The sequence below is a fragment of the Molossus molossus genome, unplaced genomic scaffold (assembly GCF_014108415.1).
Source record: "Molossus molossus isolate mMolMol1 unplaced genomic scaffold, mMolMol1.p scaffold_m16_p_15, whole genome shotgun sequence".
Taxonomy (NCBI): Eukaryota; Metazoa; Chordata; class Mammalia; order Chiroptera; family Molossidae; genus Molossus; species Molossus molossus.
Genome location: NW_023425350.1, coordinates 47,825,619 through 47,846,971, shown reverse-complemented (window position 1 = coordinate 47,846,971; position 21,353 = coordinate 47,825,619).

Here is a 21,353-nt window from a genome sequence, read left to right as displayed (position 1 = left end):
TTGCATTATTATTTATCAATTATTGTATTATTTTCCATACAAACAACTGTAAATCTACTTTTGCCCAACCCTGTATATTTAAAAGCAATGTATAAAGATGAGAGTAGGAGAACTTTGCACTTATTGTTCAAGGATATTGAGTTCTTAAAACTTACTGTTTCTGCAATTCTTAAACAATTGTAATATACTTCCTTTGTTATTAATTTTATGTTATTCTATTTTGTCTCTACCAGGAGATTGTAAACAAGCTTCATGAGAGAAAAATCATGCCTTAGTCCTCCTTTGAATACTCTTCGTTGTCTAGAACAAAGGTTTCTGTAGTACATATTATACTATTTTCTTTATTTCTTGATTATTGACTGACTAATCAAGAGGAGCTTTTTAATGTAACCAGCTTGGTTTGTACTTTGTTTTTAAATACAGATACCCACAGATATTTACTAATATATTAGGTATTTCTTGCTAATTCTTTCTCGACTACAAGCTCCCTGAGGACAAGGGTATGTTTCATTTATCTGTCTCTCTGCTCAATTCAGGGTATGGACCCAGAGAAGCCACTAATACATAACCAATTGCTGGCTTCTGGTATACATTTATAGGCACAGGTCCAAAAACTGAAGTTACTAAACCTACAGGCCCACTGACTAGCACAAGCTGGAATAAGCTCAAACCACCACAATATTTTTCATTCCACCATTCACTTCAGATATAAGAGTCCTAAAGAGGAATAGCATAGTCCACCATATGTACATTTACATCACAGTTTAAAAAGCACTTCCATTTCTCATGTTAGCCATGACCTAGTCAAGCCATAGAAATTGCTAGTTCTCCAACAAATAGAGAATAGTTAACACAGAAAATTGGTTACATTCTGTGAGGGAAAAGTAAGGAATACAACCAGGGTCATTGAAGGAACCCTGGCATCATCAACAGTAGGAAGCCACGATCACCCCTAGATCTGGAGGGAACAATGAGAGGAAGTGAGGAAACAGTGTTCAGAAGTTGGGGCCATCCAGGGGCTGCTAGAGCCAAGAAGGAAAGGACTAGCCAAGGATGCCGCAGGGGTCCAAGAGGAGGAGAAGCCCAGGCTCCTCTCCACTAATGCTCTCTAATATCCTACTGCTGCCTCTCATTGGTCAAATCAATCTAGAAACCAAAGGGCAGGGAAGTCTGGGAAATATATGTCCTTCCTGCATGACAGAGCAGAACAGGGGAAGGCAGAGAAAGGATCTGAGAGCGACCAGGTCGTGGATTCCACATTGTATCACATTCTGCACAAGAGAAAATGGAGACTTGGAGAACTCCACTGACTTACTCAAGGTCACACAGCAACAAGTGCTGGAGCTAGAATTTCTTTAACTACAAACTAGTTCCATACATTTTTATAGACTATTATTTCCTTTTACAATAGAATAAGAGGTGGTATTAAAAAAAAAAAAGAAAAAAAAAACAAATGCATTTACTTGCCTGGACTATTATAATTGCCTTCTAATTGATTTGGCCATTTTCTATCTCATCCACGTCTCTTCTCTGTTTTCACTACACCTGACTGCATTCCCCCAGAGTTTTAATAGAGTAGTATTCACTTTAGAAGTCCTAAGCTCTAGAGAGGAAGGTCCTCAGGACCAAGACTGCTGGCGTTCCCCTCCCCCACCCATCCTGCTGTGCTCCCAGGGCACCATTTGCTTCATCCCCTCACAGCGCACACCACATTGAGCAGCAATTACTTGTTGCCTGTCTCTCCTCTTAGACTGATGGGAACCAGTTCTCAGTTATTTTGATATCCTAAGAAACTGACATCACGCCTAACACTTGTCCGTGTTAACTGTCAGTGCTTGAAAAGATGAATGAATATAACTGAGGACACCCTCCCAGCAGATAGTTCAAGTATTCAAATTAGGGCCGCTAATCTGCCCTATGTCCACAAAGGTTGTAAGATGCACCAGTTGACAAGAGATCAGAGTCACTGGGAGAAAGAATGTTTATTCTTTTTAGTCCCAGTGGGTTAGCCCTGGTGCCCCAGCTTTATAATCATCCAGTACAAGGCCGTTGGAGTCATACCTTTTCATTTAGTCACATGGATGAGAAGAATGTGCACAGGAAAGTGGCTGCCTAGATTGTGAATCTGTTCAGATGCTGATGTAAGACTAACTGAACAGCAAAGCCCTGTTGTATCACTTTTCCTGCAGTGGTACACAAGAGGCATTTGTGGACCCACAACAATTTTGAAAGCCTAGTTCTAGGGAATAGTGCTATGTAATCATAAAATTACACTTGAGATAAGATTTAATTATCGTCTTCCCCTTTCCAACACCTTTCACAAAGTAATGCTTAAAAGCTTTGCAAGACAAAATATTATGCTTAAAGTGATAACATGCAAGAATGAAAGTACAAGAAAGACCAACCAGCAGGCCAGACCTACATGAGAGCTTAGGTTCAGGACATTATTCAAAATTATTACAAGTGACTGCTATCTAAGGGAGTTTATAAATTGGCTTCAAAGGGGGAAGCTGTTGGGGAAAATAAATGGACTCTGTTTCCTAAGAGATATTTTCATTTCTCCAGGCAGAGAGCTAGTGAAAGCCAATGGCTACCACAGTAAGCAGTCACTGTTCACAACGCAAGAAACATGTCCTCACAATCGCTCTATTTTCACTATCAGCCACAACCCACTCAACGTTACCACTGAAAGAGATGTGCAAAGCAGAGAGTGGAAGCAGGTAGAGGCCCTGATCTGTCATCTAAGGGAGGGAACCTGTATGATGACAACAGCTACGTGACAATAATCCTTACCTGTCCTGAACAGAAGTGTAAGACTATACGTGGTGTCCCAATTCCATTCATAAATTTCCAACCCCTTTTTAAAGTGATGAGCAAACTGTCAAGGTCATTAAAAAAAAGTAAAATCTAAGAAACCATCACAGGTTGAAGGACACTAAGGAGCTATAATAAGGAAAGGCAATATGGTCCCCTGGATTGTCACCTGCATCACAAAAAGGGTATTAGTGGAAAACAGGTGAAATCCAAATGAAGTCCAGAATTTAGTTAATATGAATAGCCCTGGTCAAGTGTTAACACTAGGGGACACGGGGTGAAATGTATGTGGAACTGTCTACTCAATCTGCAACTTTTCTTAAATCTAAAACTGTTCTTTTAAAAAGATTTAATTTTTTAAGGAAGTGATAAGCAACGTCCACTGGCTATTCTGGTGGTTTTCTCACTTGCATAATGACAAACTGAATACTTCTTTCTAGTTTCCAACTTTCCAAAGACAGGGAATTGGGTTCACCAAACAACATGGAATATGAAAGGTGAAGGGCAAGAACTAGCTCATGAATGGCCCTACAGGTCAAAAGGAGAGTCTGCCACCTTAGTTGAGGGACTGGGGTAGCCTGGGGTTCTTGACAGATTCCCTACTTTTGCTGATCAATTCAAACCACAATCCAGGCTTTACCTAGAAGTGAGACCACACTATTTCTTAGTTCATTTACCTATGTTCTTTCCCACTCTTTCGGTAAAATGATAATTTGTACTTAGAGTTTGTGTGCTCACTTTCTTTTCTCAGAGTACTGAAGAGCAAGCTGCTAAGAGGTATGTCCCCACGTGTTTATAGGATGTTCTACCTGTAGCTTAAAGGGGAAGATTGAGATTGAATTATAGAGGCATATGAGTACCGGCAGGAAACGTTTGGCATCGTCAATTTGAGGGGAATTTGATAAAAGACTGATTCCCAAGGTATAAACAAAATTTGGAGAGAACAACAAGGAACTGTGTAGCACCTCGGGGCCAGCAGTTGTGAGGAGCTCTTGTGAAGACATCCTATGCTGAAGGAGCGAGGGGAGGACAAGTTACTGGAAACCGACAGATGAATATATCTAGGTGACCTCCTGCAGAGCACCTACTGGACAAAGGCCAGAGGAGCGAATACCCTGATCGCTGATACCTTCTCCTCATGCCCTCTGATGCTCTGCCTCCCATTCACAAGTTGGACTACAAACCGGAGCACAGCACAGCCCACTGCTACACCCCACCCAGAACAACCTTCTGAAGGTTCAGAACAGCCTGGAGAAGGGTGGAAACTGGATCCGGAGGGGCAACTACATCCAGACTACTGACTCTGTTGCCTGCTTTGCCCTGAATTTTCAGGCTGTTGCACCTGTTAGTAATAACACTAACCTACTCAGTGCTCAGTTGCAGAATTTTTCTGAATCCAATATTGCCAAATCATTTTGCATTTTTAAAACTCTTTGATGAGGGTCAAGCCACACTCTGACAAGATGCAGTCACCTCTGGGGGGAAAAGCCATTGTTTGCCATATAATTCAGGCTAGCCTGTTGCAGAGGCTGCTGTCTTCTTTCAGCAACCAAGTGGACTTGAAAAGTGCCAGATTCCCTCTGTGGCCTCACCTGGCTTCAAATAATAGTCATCTTTCCTCTTTTAAGCCTGTCCTTTATATTCCCTTTATCTAGAAAACCCTTTAAAGAAGCCAGTAGCAGAGACGTCTCCCTAGAGACAGAAAGGAGCGAGGGGCAGAGCACTGCGAAAGCACGGCTGGAACACAGAGGAAACACGTGCCAATAACTGCAGACTCTGGCCCTTAGGGACTCTCCACGGTTTCCATTGTCTTTTCTCTCTTTTTTTTTATCGGCTATAGATTTTGAATTATATGTAGGAAAAACTCCAAAGTGGACAAATATATAACACAGCTAGAAGAGAGAGGAGACCCATGAGCTGAACTTGGCAACTGAGCTAAGGAAAAGATGGCTAAGGAAAAAAAAAAAAAACTGAGTAGGATCGAGAGAAAGGTGAAGTGGAGCCTCATGCAGGATATGGGGTAATTGTATTCTCACCTTCAAGGGCAGCGAGGCATGGGAAGATGTGTGCCAAGGAGCTGGCCAACTCGCAGGACTGCTGCACGCAGTACGTATACAGAAAATACAGGTACGCTCTGCTTCACTAACTCAGATACCAAGGAAGGCAGGTTTCTTTAATGTTCACGTGTGATAACGCCAAGGCTAACCATCCTAGGTTACTAGTGCTTCTCCTTCCCAGACGTTCCCAAGAACACGCAGGATGCTCAGTCCGTATGTTAGTCTTGGTTTTTTCGTTTCACTGCAGAATCTGTATTCATTCCATCACATACTTATTCATTCATTCATCCAATAAATATTTATTGAGCACCTGCCTTGCATCAGGCACTGCTGTAAATACTGAGGATGCAGCAGAGAAAAAGGAAAACAACACCCCTTACTCTCATGGTCCACAGTCTAGTGGAGTGAGGTAGACCACACAGAATGAACAAGGTAAGTTCAAAGATTAGTATGCCCTCGAAGGAAATAACGTAGGATGGACTGTTAAAGGGGCCTAGTCTCAGACAGCATCACCGATGGGGTGGCACTGGGGCATGAACACTGGAGGCTTGTGCCTAGAACAGCAAGTGGGAAGGTCCTGAGGAGGAAGGGACTTCACCGATCTTACAAGGTGTCAGGGTCAGGAGGGGTTCACCCTTGGCCACAGGCTATGCCCAATGCTGGCCCTTCCTAAGAGCAACCTGGTCCTGGTGTGCTAGGTCTGCACCAGGGGTCCAGATTCCTGCAGACACCCCCTCGCCCTAACAGCCTCTGAACACTCCCCGTTAGGGCACACATTTTAATGGACTCGTGAAGCCCCGACAAAGGCCACCTGGGAGAAAAGGATCACAGAGTCATTGGACAGAAGGTTTCACCTCCATTCAACAAAGTGCGGGAGGGGGAATTGGCTATATTTGTGGATAATTAACTTCATTTTTAAGATTTGTTTTTCCAAAACAAAGGACGCTGATAAAAAAAAAAAAAAAAAAAAGTTAGCTGACATACTCCATCATTAGAAACTAGACTGCCCACAAACCCTCAGATGGCTGCTTTCCTAAAATGAAGAACGTGGGTTTAGCCCACGTGGAGATTCCCTGCAAGGAGTGGCTGGTGCGGCTGTCCTGGGGGGTGGGGGGGAACCAGCGGCAGCTCCTGGACAGAGACATCCGGTACCCTCACCAGTACCAGCGGCGAGTGCTGCGATCTGACAGCACAAACTAGAAATAAACATTTCCACGTACAGCAGGTTACCGTCAGCAGTGGGGTGGCTTTAAATTAGGTCCACAACTTCTCTGATATGCCCGTCTTCACGAGATGGAGCCTCCTTCCTGTCCCCTTGGCTGCAAGCTGCGCTTGGTGGCCGGAGGAGCAGAAGAGAAGTGAAGGACCGTGACTGCGAGGGTGGCTTCCTCCTCGCTCGCTCTCAGATCCCTCGCTCTGGGGACGTCTAGCTGCCATGTCATGAGGACACCCCAGCAGCCATATGGAGAGGCTCATGTGAATGGTTACTGAGGCCTCCTGCCAACAGCCAGTGAGTGGGCCATTTAGGGAGCTGGTCCTCTAGTGTCGGTCAGACTCTCAGATGATGGTAACCCCACTGATAATTGATTATAACCTCATCAGACATCCTGACCAATGAGCTAGCTAATCCACTCTCAAATCCTAACCCATAGAAAACTGTCTCTTCTGGAGGAATCGGTGTTTGTTGTTATGCATCAGCACACGCAGTGAGGTCTGGAAGCATTTATATGGGGCTCTGCAGGGAGGCACCAAGCCTCAGAAAATGCTGGGCAGCACTTACTCCCGGTCGGTCTCCGGGCTGGCACGGCCCCGGGCCGCGTCTGTTATATAGGAAAGCGAGGGGGAGCGTATCTGGAGTTATCAAGTGTGTCTCAAATATAGGAAACATCTTTCCTATTTGCATCGCTAATAATCATACTGGGCTTATATTATTATTATGTTTTAGATTTTCACACAATACTAACTTATTAGTCAACTGAAAGGTACCAAAAAAAGCAACAACTCTGATATCAAATCTGTCTCAAGACTGGAGGAAGTGAATGTAAAAAATTCAGCGGGGAGTAAAAGGTGTCAACCCCTGTGGCAGAGAATTTCAGTACCTTTAATTCAAGCTTATTAGTCTGGTGGCAGACAGAACCCTGCCATTTTGAATGATCTCATTTATAAGCCCTGGATTCACAACATCTCTCCACGTGCCGCTGTCTCTTCATAGGTTAAAAAGTTAAGAGAATGCAAACAAGCAATATTATTTGGGAACCAAAAGATGTTATTCTCAAGCTCAGACTTCTTTACCCTCATCACATCTGCTTCCCAAAATATCAAAAATATCAAAAATCAGGAACTGTCAAAGGCAAATCAACTGAGATGTGCCTATTCCGAGACCAGCATGTCAATAGTGTTTATACCCCTTCTTACACCACATAGTCTAATTACCTCTGATTATATATTTAAGGAAACTTCTATGCACTGTAAACACTGCAAAAATATATCCCTTTAAATTCCTATTTCCTCCATCTGGCAGAGACGAGGAGCCCCCCAGTCAGCCGAAGTCCTTGACTAGGACACTTCACCTGCAGGTTAAGAGATGGGGAATAAATATCAGCCATCACTCATGAGCAATGCATATGTCTCTTTTATTTCCCAGCTCTCCATACTCTAAAAGCCTCCAGCCTCGGAGAGGGTGTAATGACAAACGGAAAATCCAGATGGCTCCTGCTCTGCCAACGATGACTTCCCCGCAAACTGACTTGGGTACCAACGGCGCCATGATTCTTTGCCAGATTCAGGAGCAATTGCTAAAGGTGGAAAAACTATAGCCAAAGAAATAAGTGATGCCTGGCCAGTGTGGCTCAGGGGCTGAGCATCGACCCATGCACCAAGAGGTCACCAGTTCGATTCCTGGTCAGGGCACATGCCCAGGTTGTGGGCCTGATCTCCAGTGGGGGGCATGCAGGAGGTGGCCAATTGATGTTCTCTCTCATCAATGTTTCTATCTCTCTCTCCCTCCCTCTTTCTCTCTCTCCAAAATCAATAAAGAGAAAAAATATATATATATATAAAAAGGAAGTGAACATGGTATTGACTCCAGTATAATCCTCTGTAGAGAATTGTTTGGTTTTGGAGTTTTTTCTTCTCCTTCCTTAGGTAGCTTTCCAGTGAGTCCTACAGAATTCTTACAATTCAGAGTCTAACCTATTTTACCCTGTGCTCCTGTCACCATAGTCTTAAAGTCAAGTGGTTTAAATTCCCAACTGGCAAGCTCCAACCATTTCAGCTTGGGTTTTCATTCCCAGAATAGACTAGACTTCAAAATCTCCCAGTTAACAAAAGCAGCATTCGTAGAGGGCTTCACTCGTGGGAGAGTTCATGGTTGAAGAGTAGGGCCACTAGGGAGAGCTGGGGATCTCAGGAGTTTAAGAAAAAAAGCAAAATATCTGCAGAGAGATGTTATGTTTTTATACAGAGAGAGATTTTCCTTAGAGTCCTCTAAAACAGAACAGGAAAAAATGATTGTCATTTTTCTAATATTTAAATGATGCCTATGATAAGTCCAGTAGTGAATTCAGTATTTCAAGAACACAATAAAAAACAGACAACTGACATTGGTTCCCAAGGTGGTTTTAACTTCCACTCAGTAATAATGAATTATCAGATCAAATGTCCATTTATTTGTACATTTATTCATTTATTGAGCATCTTTAACATTCCAGGTGCAATGCTAGATGTTAAGTGAGCATTGTTAAACAAAGAAAAAGGCACGATTCCTATATTCATGAAGTTTACAGTCTAGAGGGGAAGACAGAAATTAAATGGATATGTGGGGGGAGAAATAAAAAGAGAAAATAACTGATAACTAGAAACATATATATTAAAATGGTACAATTGACCCAGCCAGGGAGGCCAAAAAAGCATCTCCATGAAGGAAGGCTAATTGAACTGAATTATGGAGTAAGAATGTATGAATTAATTATCTGGGGGTTAGAGAGCGAGAATAGTACACCAGATAAAGAGAGAATATGTACAAAGGACCTGTGGCAGAAAAGAACAACGGCACATTCAAGAAACCAGCTGCACTGCAAAGACCAAGAAGAAACCTAGAGTCAGAAAAATCTATAAAGATAAACAAGGGGAAAACTACACAGAGCTTTTTAGACCATGTATGCAAAGGATTAGGTTCATAATTTAATGTAAATGAGAATCTATTGAAAAGTTTTAAGAAAAGTGACACAATTTGATTTTTTAATGGTACCTTTCCAGCTATAGCATAGAGAGTAGATGGCAGAAAGGCCAAGAAGGATGTAAGAAGACCAGCTGGTACTATTCTAGTTGTTCAAGTGAGACATGGGTATTTGGCCAGCATGATCTGGGGCCCCGATGCCAATACTGATCTGTTGTCTCTCAGCCCCACACCTGCCTTTAAATACTCTGAACTATTCTGCTGAGCTGGGAGTCTGTGAACCACATTTCCCAGGCTCCCTTGTCTACTACCTCCCTGTTAAGTTCTGCCAATAGGAGGCAGTGGCAAGAAGACAACAAATTAAAAAAAGAGAAAAGATTCCCACTCTGGCTCTGACGATGTGGCCACTGCCGATAGTTGCAGGTGGTTGCTGCTCTGGCAGCAGGGATGGGTGATTCTGCACTGCAGCGGCCTAGGCTGGGGCAACACCCTTTCAGGAATTGCAGGCCTGGTTAATGTAGCTCCTCTTAAACACATCCAGACTGAGCTGCCAAGTGTCTCACAGAGCAGCAGAAGATGCAGCTCTATGGCCTTCCCCCCAGGACACTGGCAGCTTCTTATATTTGAATATCACCCCCTTCTTCCTTTTGCCTCTTCCATGCCCTCTCTCCACCTCCCTTTGCTCCTCCTGCATTCTCTATAAACTTATAATCAATTTCTTGTATTTAATTCCCGTAGATTTAAATACTTAGGGAAGATCCAAGATGGTGGCAGATGAGGTGAAAAGTACACTCACCTTCCAGGACCAAACTGGAATTACAAGTAAAATGTAGAACCAGAATAACAAACTGAAGACTAGCTGAATACAAATCTTATAACTAAGGATTTACAGAGGAAGTGACATCAAGACTGGTAGGAAGGGTAGAGATGTGAAAAGGGCTGGTCCCTCTCCCAAGGGTGGCAGCTAAGATCCTGGAGCAAATCTCAGCTGCAAAGTTTCTTCCTCAGGAGCATAGGCTCTCAACTCCATGCTGGGCTCCCCAGCTCAGAGCATCAGATTAGGGAAGAAGCACCCACGTAACATCTAGCTGTGAAAATCAGCAGGAATTCTGTTCTCCAGGGAGAAACAAGAGTCAGCGGGAGACACTGGCAACCTCTAAAAGGGTCAGTGCACAAAATCTCATGCACAGCCACTCACCCTGGGCTCCAGCAGAGAAAGGACAGAGCAGACTAGAGTCAATGTGAGGAGAGACACGAGTGTGTGACTCTGGAAGAGAGCTGAAGGGACAATCACCAGGATTCCTGTGCTGAGTTCCTTTCCCACACAGCAGACACCATCTTTCTTGGTGAAGCATTCCCTCCTTACAGCATCAGCCTGAGGGAATGCAATAGCCCTAGACTCTGGACTCCCTATTGGCCCAACCTGTACCCCACCCTATGGAGCTCTTACCCAGATGAGGAGTCAGCTGCATGAGCCAGGGTATAGAGGTCTGAGCAGACTCAGAGGGTGTCAGTATCTGAATTGTGTGTTTTGGGGATGGGGCCATTCCCCCCATTTTCCCATTAACCTGACCAGCTACAATTCCCCTACAAGAGAGGTCCACTAGTGCCACCTTCCAGGCTCCTGGCAGCCCCACTGTGCTGAGCTCAGTCTCTTGGCAGAATTCTGGACAGACTGAGTATAGCTCTAGATTGGGGATCATTTTTCCTTTAACCACCTGACCAGTGCAGAGTCTTCAACTCACAGGACCAAATCTTGGTCTGTTTGGGCCTGATAAACTCTGCTGGCCCACTCTAACAACTCCCTGAGACCCTGGCCCACCACAAAGGTCTGAGGACCCCCCAGAAGGGGGCAGCTAGACTTACCCTGGGACTTTTGCTGAGTGACCTCAGACCAAACACTGGCACCAAGTTTGAACCTGTATTAATCTGGTGAACACCATTAGTCCCAACCTAGTGACCCACTGAAAAATCTACCTCATGCAATTCAAATACAGCCACAGGCTCTTTCAGTGACTGAGCCTAACAGGTAGCTGGTAGGCAAGGGTAGATCTCAAGGTACCTTGGGCCTTTTGCTGACCTTCCCCTGGATTCAGTGCTAGTAGAACCCAGCCTTGGTGCACAGCTTTTTCCTTCCCATGCACACCCAGGCCCAGCAAAGGCAGCCACAAACTGTGGATCACTTTGTAGCTCCAAAATGGTTGCTCAGGGCTAGTCACAGGTAGCATCTGACATTGACCTGCACCAGAGTCCCACCCAAGGGGCCCCACAACCAACACACCCAATAGCCAAGTTCATTAAACATCAGAGTAGGATCCAATTAATTTCACAAGTGACATATCCAAAGGCATATCTCAGGAGGTACCAGACCCTGCTGAGCTGAAAGCCACTTAGTGTTGTCATCACCTACACAGCAATTCATATAATGCAGTTGAGGTCAATCTTTACAGTCAGCCAGCCTGAGTGTCAAACCCAGACATGAATGGGCCAATAGCAATCAAGACTCAATTATAATAGAAGGGCTCATATAAACCACACAAGGGACATTCCTGGAGAACCAAGTTCAGGTGATGAAGGAGACTGTATAACTGTGTCCCACAGGACACCTACTACATAAGCTACCCTACCAAAACTGAGGATATAGCAGATCTATCTAATACATAGAAACAAACACAAAGAGGCAGCCAAAATGGAAAGATAAAGAAACATGCCCCAAATGAAAGAACAGTAGAAATATCCAGAGTTAATAAAGTAGAGGCAAACAATCTATCAGATATAGAGTTCAAAAAAATAGTTATAAGGATGCTCAAGAAACTTAGTGAGAACTTAAATAACATGAAAAAGGACATAGAAACTATAATAAGTCAGAAATGATTAATACAATAACTTAAATGAAAAATACACTAGAAAGAATAAACAGCAGGTTAGATGAAGCAGAGGATAGAATCAGCAATTTGGAAGACAAGGTAGCAGAAAACAACCAATCAGAGCAGCAAAAAAAACAAAAGAATTTTCAAAATGAGGCTAATTTAAGGGATCTTTTAACAACATGAATCATAACAACATCTGCATCATAGGTATACCAGGAGACAAGAGAGAGAGCAAGGGATTGATAACCTATTTGTAACCTGGTGAAGGAAAAAGATACACAAGTCCAGGAAGCTCAGAGTCCCACACCAGAGGAATCCAAAGAGGCTGACACCAAGACACATGCTAATTAAAATGGCAAAGGCAAAACACAAAAAGAGGATCTTAACAGCGACCCAAGAAAAACAGTTAGTTACCAACAAGGGAGCTCCCATAAAACAGTCATTTGATTGCTCAACAGAAATATTTCAGGCCAGAAGGAATTGGCATGAAATATTCAAAGTGATGAAAAGCAAGGACCTACAACCAAGACTACTTTACCCAACAAGGTTAGCATTTAAAATGAAAGGAAAACAAAAAGCTTCCCAGACAAGAAAAAGCTAAAGGAGTTCATTACCACCAAACCAGTATTACAAATGTTAAAGGGTGTTCTTTAAGAAGAAGGAAAACAAACAAGCCATGGCCAATTTTGCTCAGTGGTTAGAGTGTCGGCCCGCAGACAAGAGAGTCCCAGGTTCGGTTCCCACTAAGGGCACATACCTCAGTTGCAGTTTGTCCCCGGCCCCGGTTGGGGTCATGTAGGTAGCAACTAGTTGACATGTCTCTCTCATATCGATGTTTTTCTCTCTCTCTCTTCCCTCCCCTCCCTCCCACTCTATCTGAAGATAAATGCAAAAGTCTTTAAAAATAAACAAACAAACAGAGGAACTTGGTTATAAAGAATAAAATGGCACCTTAGCCAGTGTGGCTCAGTTGGTTGGAGCATCATCCAGTGCACCAGAAGGTTGCAGGTGTGATTCACAGTCAGGGCACATACCTAGGTTGTGGATTCAATCCCTGGTCAGGGTGTGTATGGGAGGCAACCAATCAATGTATCTCTCTCACATCTCCCCCCATTCCCGTGTGCATATGCATTTGTGTGTGTGTGTTCCTTCCTCTCTAAAATCAATAAAAAGAAAAAAATATTTTAATTACTATTTAAAAGAGAATAAAATGGCAATAAATATGTACCTACTGATAATCATTTTAAATATAAATAGCTTAAATGCTCCAATCAAAAGACAGAGGGTAGCTAGATGAATGATAAAACAAGACCCATATATAGGCTCACCTCAGAACTAAAGATACACACAGATTAAAATTAAGGAATGGAATGAGATATTTCATGCAAATAATTTTTTTTAAAAAAAAGCTTACTTATATTCAGACAAAACAGACTTTAAAACAAAGGGTTTAATAAGAGACAAAGAAGGAAACTGTATAACAATAAAGGGAGCAATTCAACAAGAGGATATAACCCTTATAAACATGTATGCATCCACATAGGAGCACATACATATGTAAAGCAAATGATGATGGACATAAAGAGATTGACAGTAATACAGTCATAGTAGGGGATTTTAACACCCCACTGATATCAATGAATAGATCATCGAGACAGGAAAAAAGAAAACAGCAGCCTTAATGACACATTAGATCAGATGGATTTAATCTTCAGAGCATTTCATCCCAAAGCAACAGAATATACATTCTTTTCAAGTGCACATGGAACAATTTCTAGGGTAGACCATATGTTAGGATACAAAACAAGTCTCAATAATTTAAGAAGACTGGCATCATATCAAGCATTTTCTCTGACCTTAATGTTTTAAACTTGAAATCAATCACACACACACAACAAACTGAAAAACACACAAAGACATGGAGGCTAAATAAAGTTACTAAACAATGAATGAGTTAACAATGAAATCAAGAAAAAAAATCAAAAGATGCCTTGAAACAAATGAAAATGAGAACACAATAACCCAAAATTTAGTGGACACAGCAAAAGTATTCCTAAGAAATAAATTCAGAGCATTATAGGACTTCCTCAAGAAACAATATAAATCTCATATAAACAATCTAACTTTATATTTAGCAATACTAGAAAAAGAACAACCAATAAAACCTAAAGTGAGTAGAGGAAAGAAAACATTAAAGATCAGAGCATAAATAAATAGGTCTAAAAAAATACAAAAGATGAATGAAACCAAAAGCTGATTCTTAGAAATAAGATTGACAAACCTTTAACCATAAATATCAAGAAAAAAGAGAGAGGACCCAAATAAATAAAATCAGAAATGAAAGAGAAGTAACAACTTACAGCTAAGAAATACAAAGGAATGTAAGAAAATATTATGAACAACTATATGCCAACAAATTGGGCAATACGAAAGAAATGGACAAATTCCAAGAAACATACAACCTTACAAAACTGAATCAGGAAGAATCAGAAAATCTGAATAGACCAATTACAACTAATGAAATCAAAGCAGTAATCTAAAAACTCCCACCAAACAAAAGCCCTGGACTGGAAGGCTTCGCAGGCAAATTTTAGCAAACATTAAAGAAGAACTAACACCTGTCTTTCTCAAACTATTCCAAATAATTTAAGAGGAAAGACTTCCAAGTTCATTTTATGAGGTCAGCCTTATCCTAGTTCCAAAACCAGATAAAAAAAAAAAAAAAAACTATAAAGACAATAGGGGGAAAAGGGGGCAGACATTAGTAATACTTTCAACAATAAAGATTTATAAAAAAAAAAAAAAGACACTACAAAAAAACTATACTCTAATATCCCTCATGAACATACATGCTAATACTCTCCACAAAATATTAGCAAACTGGATCCAGCAATACATTAAAAAGATCACACACCATGGCCCGGCTGGTGTGGCTCAGTGGTTGAGTGTCGACCCATCCACCAAGAGGTCGCTGGTTCGATTCCAGTCAGGACACATGCCCAGGTTGTGGGTCAAATCCCCAGTGAGGGGCACGCAGAAGGCAGCCAATCGATGTTCTCTCTCCTTGATGTTTCTATCTCTCTCTCCCTCTCCCTTCCTCTCTCTCTAAAAATCAATAAAGAAAAAGAAAAAAGATCATACACCATGATCAAGTGTGATTTATCTTAGGGGATGCAAGGTTAGTACAATATACACAAATCAAAAAATGTGATATACCACATTAAAAAAATGAAGGATAAATATTACATAATCATATCAATAGATGCTTGAAAAGCATTTAATAAAATCCAGCACCTATTTATGATAAAATCTCTCATCAAAGTAGAAATAGAGGGAACATACCTCAATGTATTAAAGGCCACATATGACAAACCTGCACCCAACATCATACAAAGCAGGCTGAAAGTGTTCCCCCTTAAGGCCAGGAACAAGACAGGTATGGATGCTTTCAGTATTCTTTATTCAATATAGTACTGGAAGTCCTAGCCATAGCAATCAGACAAGAAGAAGAAATAAAAGGCATCCAATTTGGAAAGGAAGAAGTAAAATTGTCATTATTTGCACATGGCATGATATTTTATATAGAGAACCTTAAAAGTTTCACCATAAACTACTAGACCTGATATATGAGTTTAATAAAGTAGTAGGATACAAAATTAGTATTCAGAAATCAGTTGCTTTTTTCTTATGTTAATTGATTTTTTTAAGAGAGAGAGAAAAAGGGAGAAACATTAATGTGAGAGAGAAACTTTGACTAGTTGCCTCCCATAGGCACCCAGACTGGGGATCAAACCTTTCAGATTATAAGACAACACTCCAACCAACTGAGCCACACTGACCAGGGCTCAGTTGCATTTTTACATACCAAGAATAAACTATCAGAAAGGACAACTAAAAAAAAAAAATCCCATTCACAATTGCTACAAAAAAAACTTAGAAATAAATTTAACTAAGGATGTAAAAATCCTATACTCAGAAAATTATAGGACACTGAAGAAAAAAACATTGAAGAAAATACAAATAAGTGGAAGCATATATTGTGTACATGGATAGAAAGAATTAATATCATTGAAATATCAATACTACCCAAAGCAATCTACAGACTCAATGCAATTCTTACCAAGATACCAATGGCACATTTCACAGATTTAGAACAAATATTTAAAAAATTTATATAGAATCACAAAAAACCCTGAAGAGCCACAGCAAACTTAAGAATAAAGTTGGAGAAATTATGCTACATGATATCAGACTATACTGCAAGGTCATAGTAATCTGATACTGGCATAAAAAAGACATAGATCAATGGAACAAAAAAGAGAGCCCAGAAACAAACTCATGCCTTTATGGACAATTAATATTTGACAAGCAGACAAAAAAATACAATGGGGTAAAGACAGTCTATCATAAATAGTGCTGGGAAAATTGGACAGATACATGAAAACAGACCACCATACACAAGAATAAACTAAAAATGTATTAAAGACTTAAGTGTAAGTCACAAAACCATAAACATCCTACAGGAAAACATAGTCAGTAAAACCTTGTACAATTCTCACAGCAATACTTTTTTTTTTCCTGATATATCTCCTTATGCAAGGGAAACAAAAGAAAAATAAACAAATGGGACATCAAATTATAAAGGTTTTGAAGAGCAAAGAAAATCATCAATAAAATGAAAAGACAATCAACTGAGTGGGAGAATATATTCACCAGTGACACATCTGATAAGAGGTTAATATCCAAAATTTATAAACTTATAAAATTTAACACCAAGAATACAATCTAATTTAAAAATGGGCAAAAGACGTAAACAGATACTTCTTTAAAAAGGACATACAGATGGCTAATATATGTATGAAAAAATGCTCAACATCACTACTCATCAGAGAAATGCAAATTAAAACCATAATAAGATATTGTCTCATACCTGTCAGAATGGCTATCAATTAATCAACAAACAACAAGTGCTGGTGGGATGTGAAGAAAAGGGAACCCTCGTGCACGGTGGGTGGGAATGCAGACTGGTGCAGCCACTGTGGAAAGCAGTACAGAGTTATCTCAAAAAATTAAAAATGCAACTGTCTTATGACCCATGGATTCAACTTCTGGGAGTATATCTGAAGAAACCTGAAACGCTGATTTGAAAGAATATATGTTCATTGCAGCGCTATTTACAATAGCCAAGATCTGGAAGCAGCACAAGTGCCCTCAGTAGATGAGTGGATAGAAAGGTGTGGTACATTTTCACAATGGAATACTCCTCTGCTGTAAAAAAAGAAAAAAGAAAAAAAGAAAAGAAAAGAAAGAAAGAAAAAAGAAGAAAATCTTACCTTTTGCAGCAGCATAGAAGACGTAGAGATCATTATGCTCAGTGAATAAACCAGTCAGAGCAGAGAAAAATAAATACCATATGCTTTCACTTATATGTAGAATCTAATGAACAAAATAAACTAATAAACAAAACAGAAACAGACTCATAGATACAGAGAACAGACAGAGAGCTGTCAGAAGGGATAGGGGTCTGGGGGTCTGCGTAAAAAAAGTGAAGGGATTAAGCAAGAAATAAACAATAAAACCTCATAGACACAGACAACAGTATAGTGATCACCATAATGGGGGAGGTAGAAGAGGGTAAAGCTGGGGAGATGATGATGAAAGGAGACTTGACTATGGGGGGTGAACACACAATACAATATGCAGATGACGTATTATACACTTGAAACCTACATAACTTGATTAATCAATGTCACCCCTATAAATTCAATAAAAAGTTTTTAAAAGAACTCCCAGGCCTGGCCCCTGACTACACTTAGACTAAAACAGTTCAGAAATTCAAAGTTCAAACAAACACTCTAAATTCACCTTATTCAAATTTACTTATTCAATTTCATATCATAACATCATCCTTCCTAACAGAAGTCCACCTATTTAACCCTGTTTGCAGAATTTCAGCGATAGAGAGTACACCACTCAGTAGGGATCCAGACCATTGATGGTGATCTCTACTATTTAATCTTCTTGAGAATGACTCCAAAGCTGCCCATCCATTCATTCACTGTGGATCAATCACTGGGAGCTATTCAGCATGAGGTCCTTAATGTACCTGACACTCCTTCAGTTGACTGAAAATAGGAATCATGACTTCTTGTATGTAATAGCTTCTCAGACATGCCTGGACACCTCCAGCACCTCCAGCAATTCCTTATCATCTCTAAATTCCTCATTAACTGTGTGCCATGCTCTTTTACTTTTGTTTTACCCACTGAACTTGATCCAAATGTAACTGTACATAGTAGACCTCTGTTAAAGCAAAAATATTCTTGAAGAGTTAGGAATCTAAGACCCATCCTCTCCAGGCCTAACAATATCTCTACTACCGTGGAGGTCCTGGAGGAACCTCCCCCAAACCATTATTACTCTAGTACATTAATTTCTTCATAATATGTCAGTCTCCTAGAATAGTGTACAATGCTCAAGATGGGGTATGAATGGTACAGAGAGTTCAGTGGGATCGCTCTGGATCCAAACACACTACAGATATAATGAAGCCTAAGAATACATTCAATTTTGTATTTGATTTTTGTTTTAGGGAGTTGTTATTTTGTTCTTGGCTCATAATAATTGACAAAGATGTTTTAAATGTACACTATACATCAAGGTCCTAAGAAAAATTAAAGAAAGAGGAGGCTAAGAAGGAGAGGGAGAATAGGACATTGTCCTGTTCTAAAGGACCTAGAACTAGCTGGAGAAATTATATATAGATGTCTACCTAGGAGAATAATGTATTCACTGATTTGTTTTTCAAATATTTATTAAGCAATTCTATATCATCTTAGCTCTGTGTTAAGTCCTGAGAAAATATCACTGAAAGAACTATTCAAGGGTCTTATTATCTAATAGGCAAAGGTGTGCAGGAAGAAAAATATGACTTTTATTGTGGGGACAAAAAATAAGGTAGCTGGATTTTCAGCAGTGAATTCATAAAGGAATGCTGGAAGAAGAGAATGGAACAGTAGTTCGGGACCATGATGGAGAGGAATCTTTAACGTCAGATTAATAATCTGAAGTTTTAACCTTTAGTTCCAATGACTATGTCTATGTCACAAATTAATCTAAAATGTACTGCCATAAAATAGGTAATTATGCTTATGGTTTATGGAAATGCAGACAAAGCCCAGAGGAGACAGCTCGTCTCTGCTCCATGATGTCTGGGCCTCACCTAGAAGACTTGAAAGCTGAAATCTGGAATCACCTGAAGTCTCATTCACTCACATTCTGCAAGTTGATGCTGACCGTTGGCTGGGGGTCTCAGTTCCTCTCCACAAGGACCTCTACAGGTGGGCTAGTTCAGACTTTCTCATAGCACAGGGCTGAGGTCCAAGGGAAAGCACTGAAAGGACAGAGATGGAGGTGGAAATGGAGTGGAGATGATGGAGATGGAGGCAGAGGTAGAGATAGAGAGACAGGGACAGACGTTGTATCCTTTTTAAGACCTAACATTAAAAGTCACACACATTTTCATCATACCGTTTTGATTGAAGCGGTTACAAGCTCCCTCCCATTTTAAAGGGAAGACTTCACATCTTAGTTGGAGGAGTGTTGTCACAATGTACAAAGAGCATACGGCAGAGGTATCAATCACTTGTAAAAAGAGAATAGATGATAGGTAGATAGCTAGATAGACAGACAGATAGACATAGAAATATGGAAGATTAATCTTTGAAAAATAGCACCCGCCACAACTACACAAAAAAAGAGTAATCTGAAAAAAAAAAAGTTATATTTTATGGAGATTAACCTAATATCAAGCATAGAAATAATGAAACAATGACCAAAGTAGCACTAAAAGAGAATTTGGCATCTTAGCTTCTTGTGAGTGAAGTCCATTATTCTGAATTTCATTCCTTTTCTGCCCCTCTATTCTCTATTGGTAATCTGAATAGTGTATGTTCCAAAATGTGTTATGTGGTGTATCGGTCCCAGATTTCCCTCCCAAAGAGCACTCTGTGTTCAGAAAGAGGTAGGCACACTGCACAGTTAATTTCCCTCTTGGAAATTGTCAATGCATCTCAACATATTAACACCTCTCAGAAAGTCAGCAGCAAAAAAAAAAAAAAATCTGTTTAACATTGTTTTATCCAGAGGTCTCCAACCTTTTTGACCACTGAACCTTTGTTTGCTTTTCACTAATTAATATCCTATGACACTGGCCTAAAGGTCACTGTCCTGGCTGCCCCTGGGCAGAATAGTGAAAGGCCAAGCAACTAATCAATCATTAAGTATTCATCAAATGTCTGATTGAAAATAAGACTTGGAAAACAAAGGAGACATGTATGATACTGATTCCAATTTTAGTCTGATGAAGTAAAATTAAAAATAATAAAAGCAACGGAAACTTTGAAGTTGTTTCAAGAAAGTCTATGAAAGTTCTTGAAGAGAGACACTCTCAAGAAGTCCTTGATCACTTCGATTTGGTTCTTGAATGTTTTCATGCCTCTGAAACCTTAGGCGTGACAAAGTTATTGAGAAAATCCCAAATGAAAGATGAAAAAGTATTTCTCTTCCAAAGGTCACTTTGTTGAGATGTGGCCATTGCTTGCACATAAAGAAAAATTTAAAAGAAAGTATGCCACCAGCAAAGAACCCCAGGCACAGCGGAGTAAACTGCCCAAGTGGCAGGAGACCTTCCTGTCAATCACACCTGTGCCTCCTGATGGGGCTTCCGCTGGCAGAATGGCGATGTTCAGGAAGGGCAAAGTTGTGTCGTGGGCTTCTTTGTTGGAGTGATTGATCACAGGCAGAATCAGCAGCTTTCCTCTGTGAAAGGCTCCTTTCTCCTGACCTGTTCCCTTTCACCTCTGCCTTGTCTCCAAGACTCTTCCTTTTGGTCATCCCAACAAAATACTTCTGTCTAAAGAAGGTAAACCCATTCAAACAGACCTCCTTAATATCTCCTGGCCTGCCGAGGTGCCAGGCTAACATCTAGAACTCAGGATGCTATTGCTGAATAAAAAATAAGAATTAAAATTTGAAACTCTATTGAAATTAATTCTACAGCTGTTTTTGGATCTCACAGAGGATTTTTGATCTCTTTATTTTGCCTCGGGCTTTCATATCCCTCTCTTCTAACAGCCTGAACTCTGTGCTTGATCTTCAAACTACTTACCCACCTATAGTCTCCTTTCTTTTGCAGCTGTATGTTTTCTTCCAAATCCATTCTGAAAAAAACATCCTCAGGTCCATGCAAGAATCAACCTCTTCTGTTCCGACATACAGCACAGCTGGAATAATTAAAGCCATTACAAATTCTGATCCCAGATATTCAGGCACCAAAGCTCCACCCTCCAATACTACCCTTGTCCCATATTTACCACAGTGACTGTTCCTAAATCCCCATTCTCATTATTACAGTACCTACAACACACTCTGCGT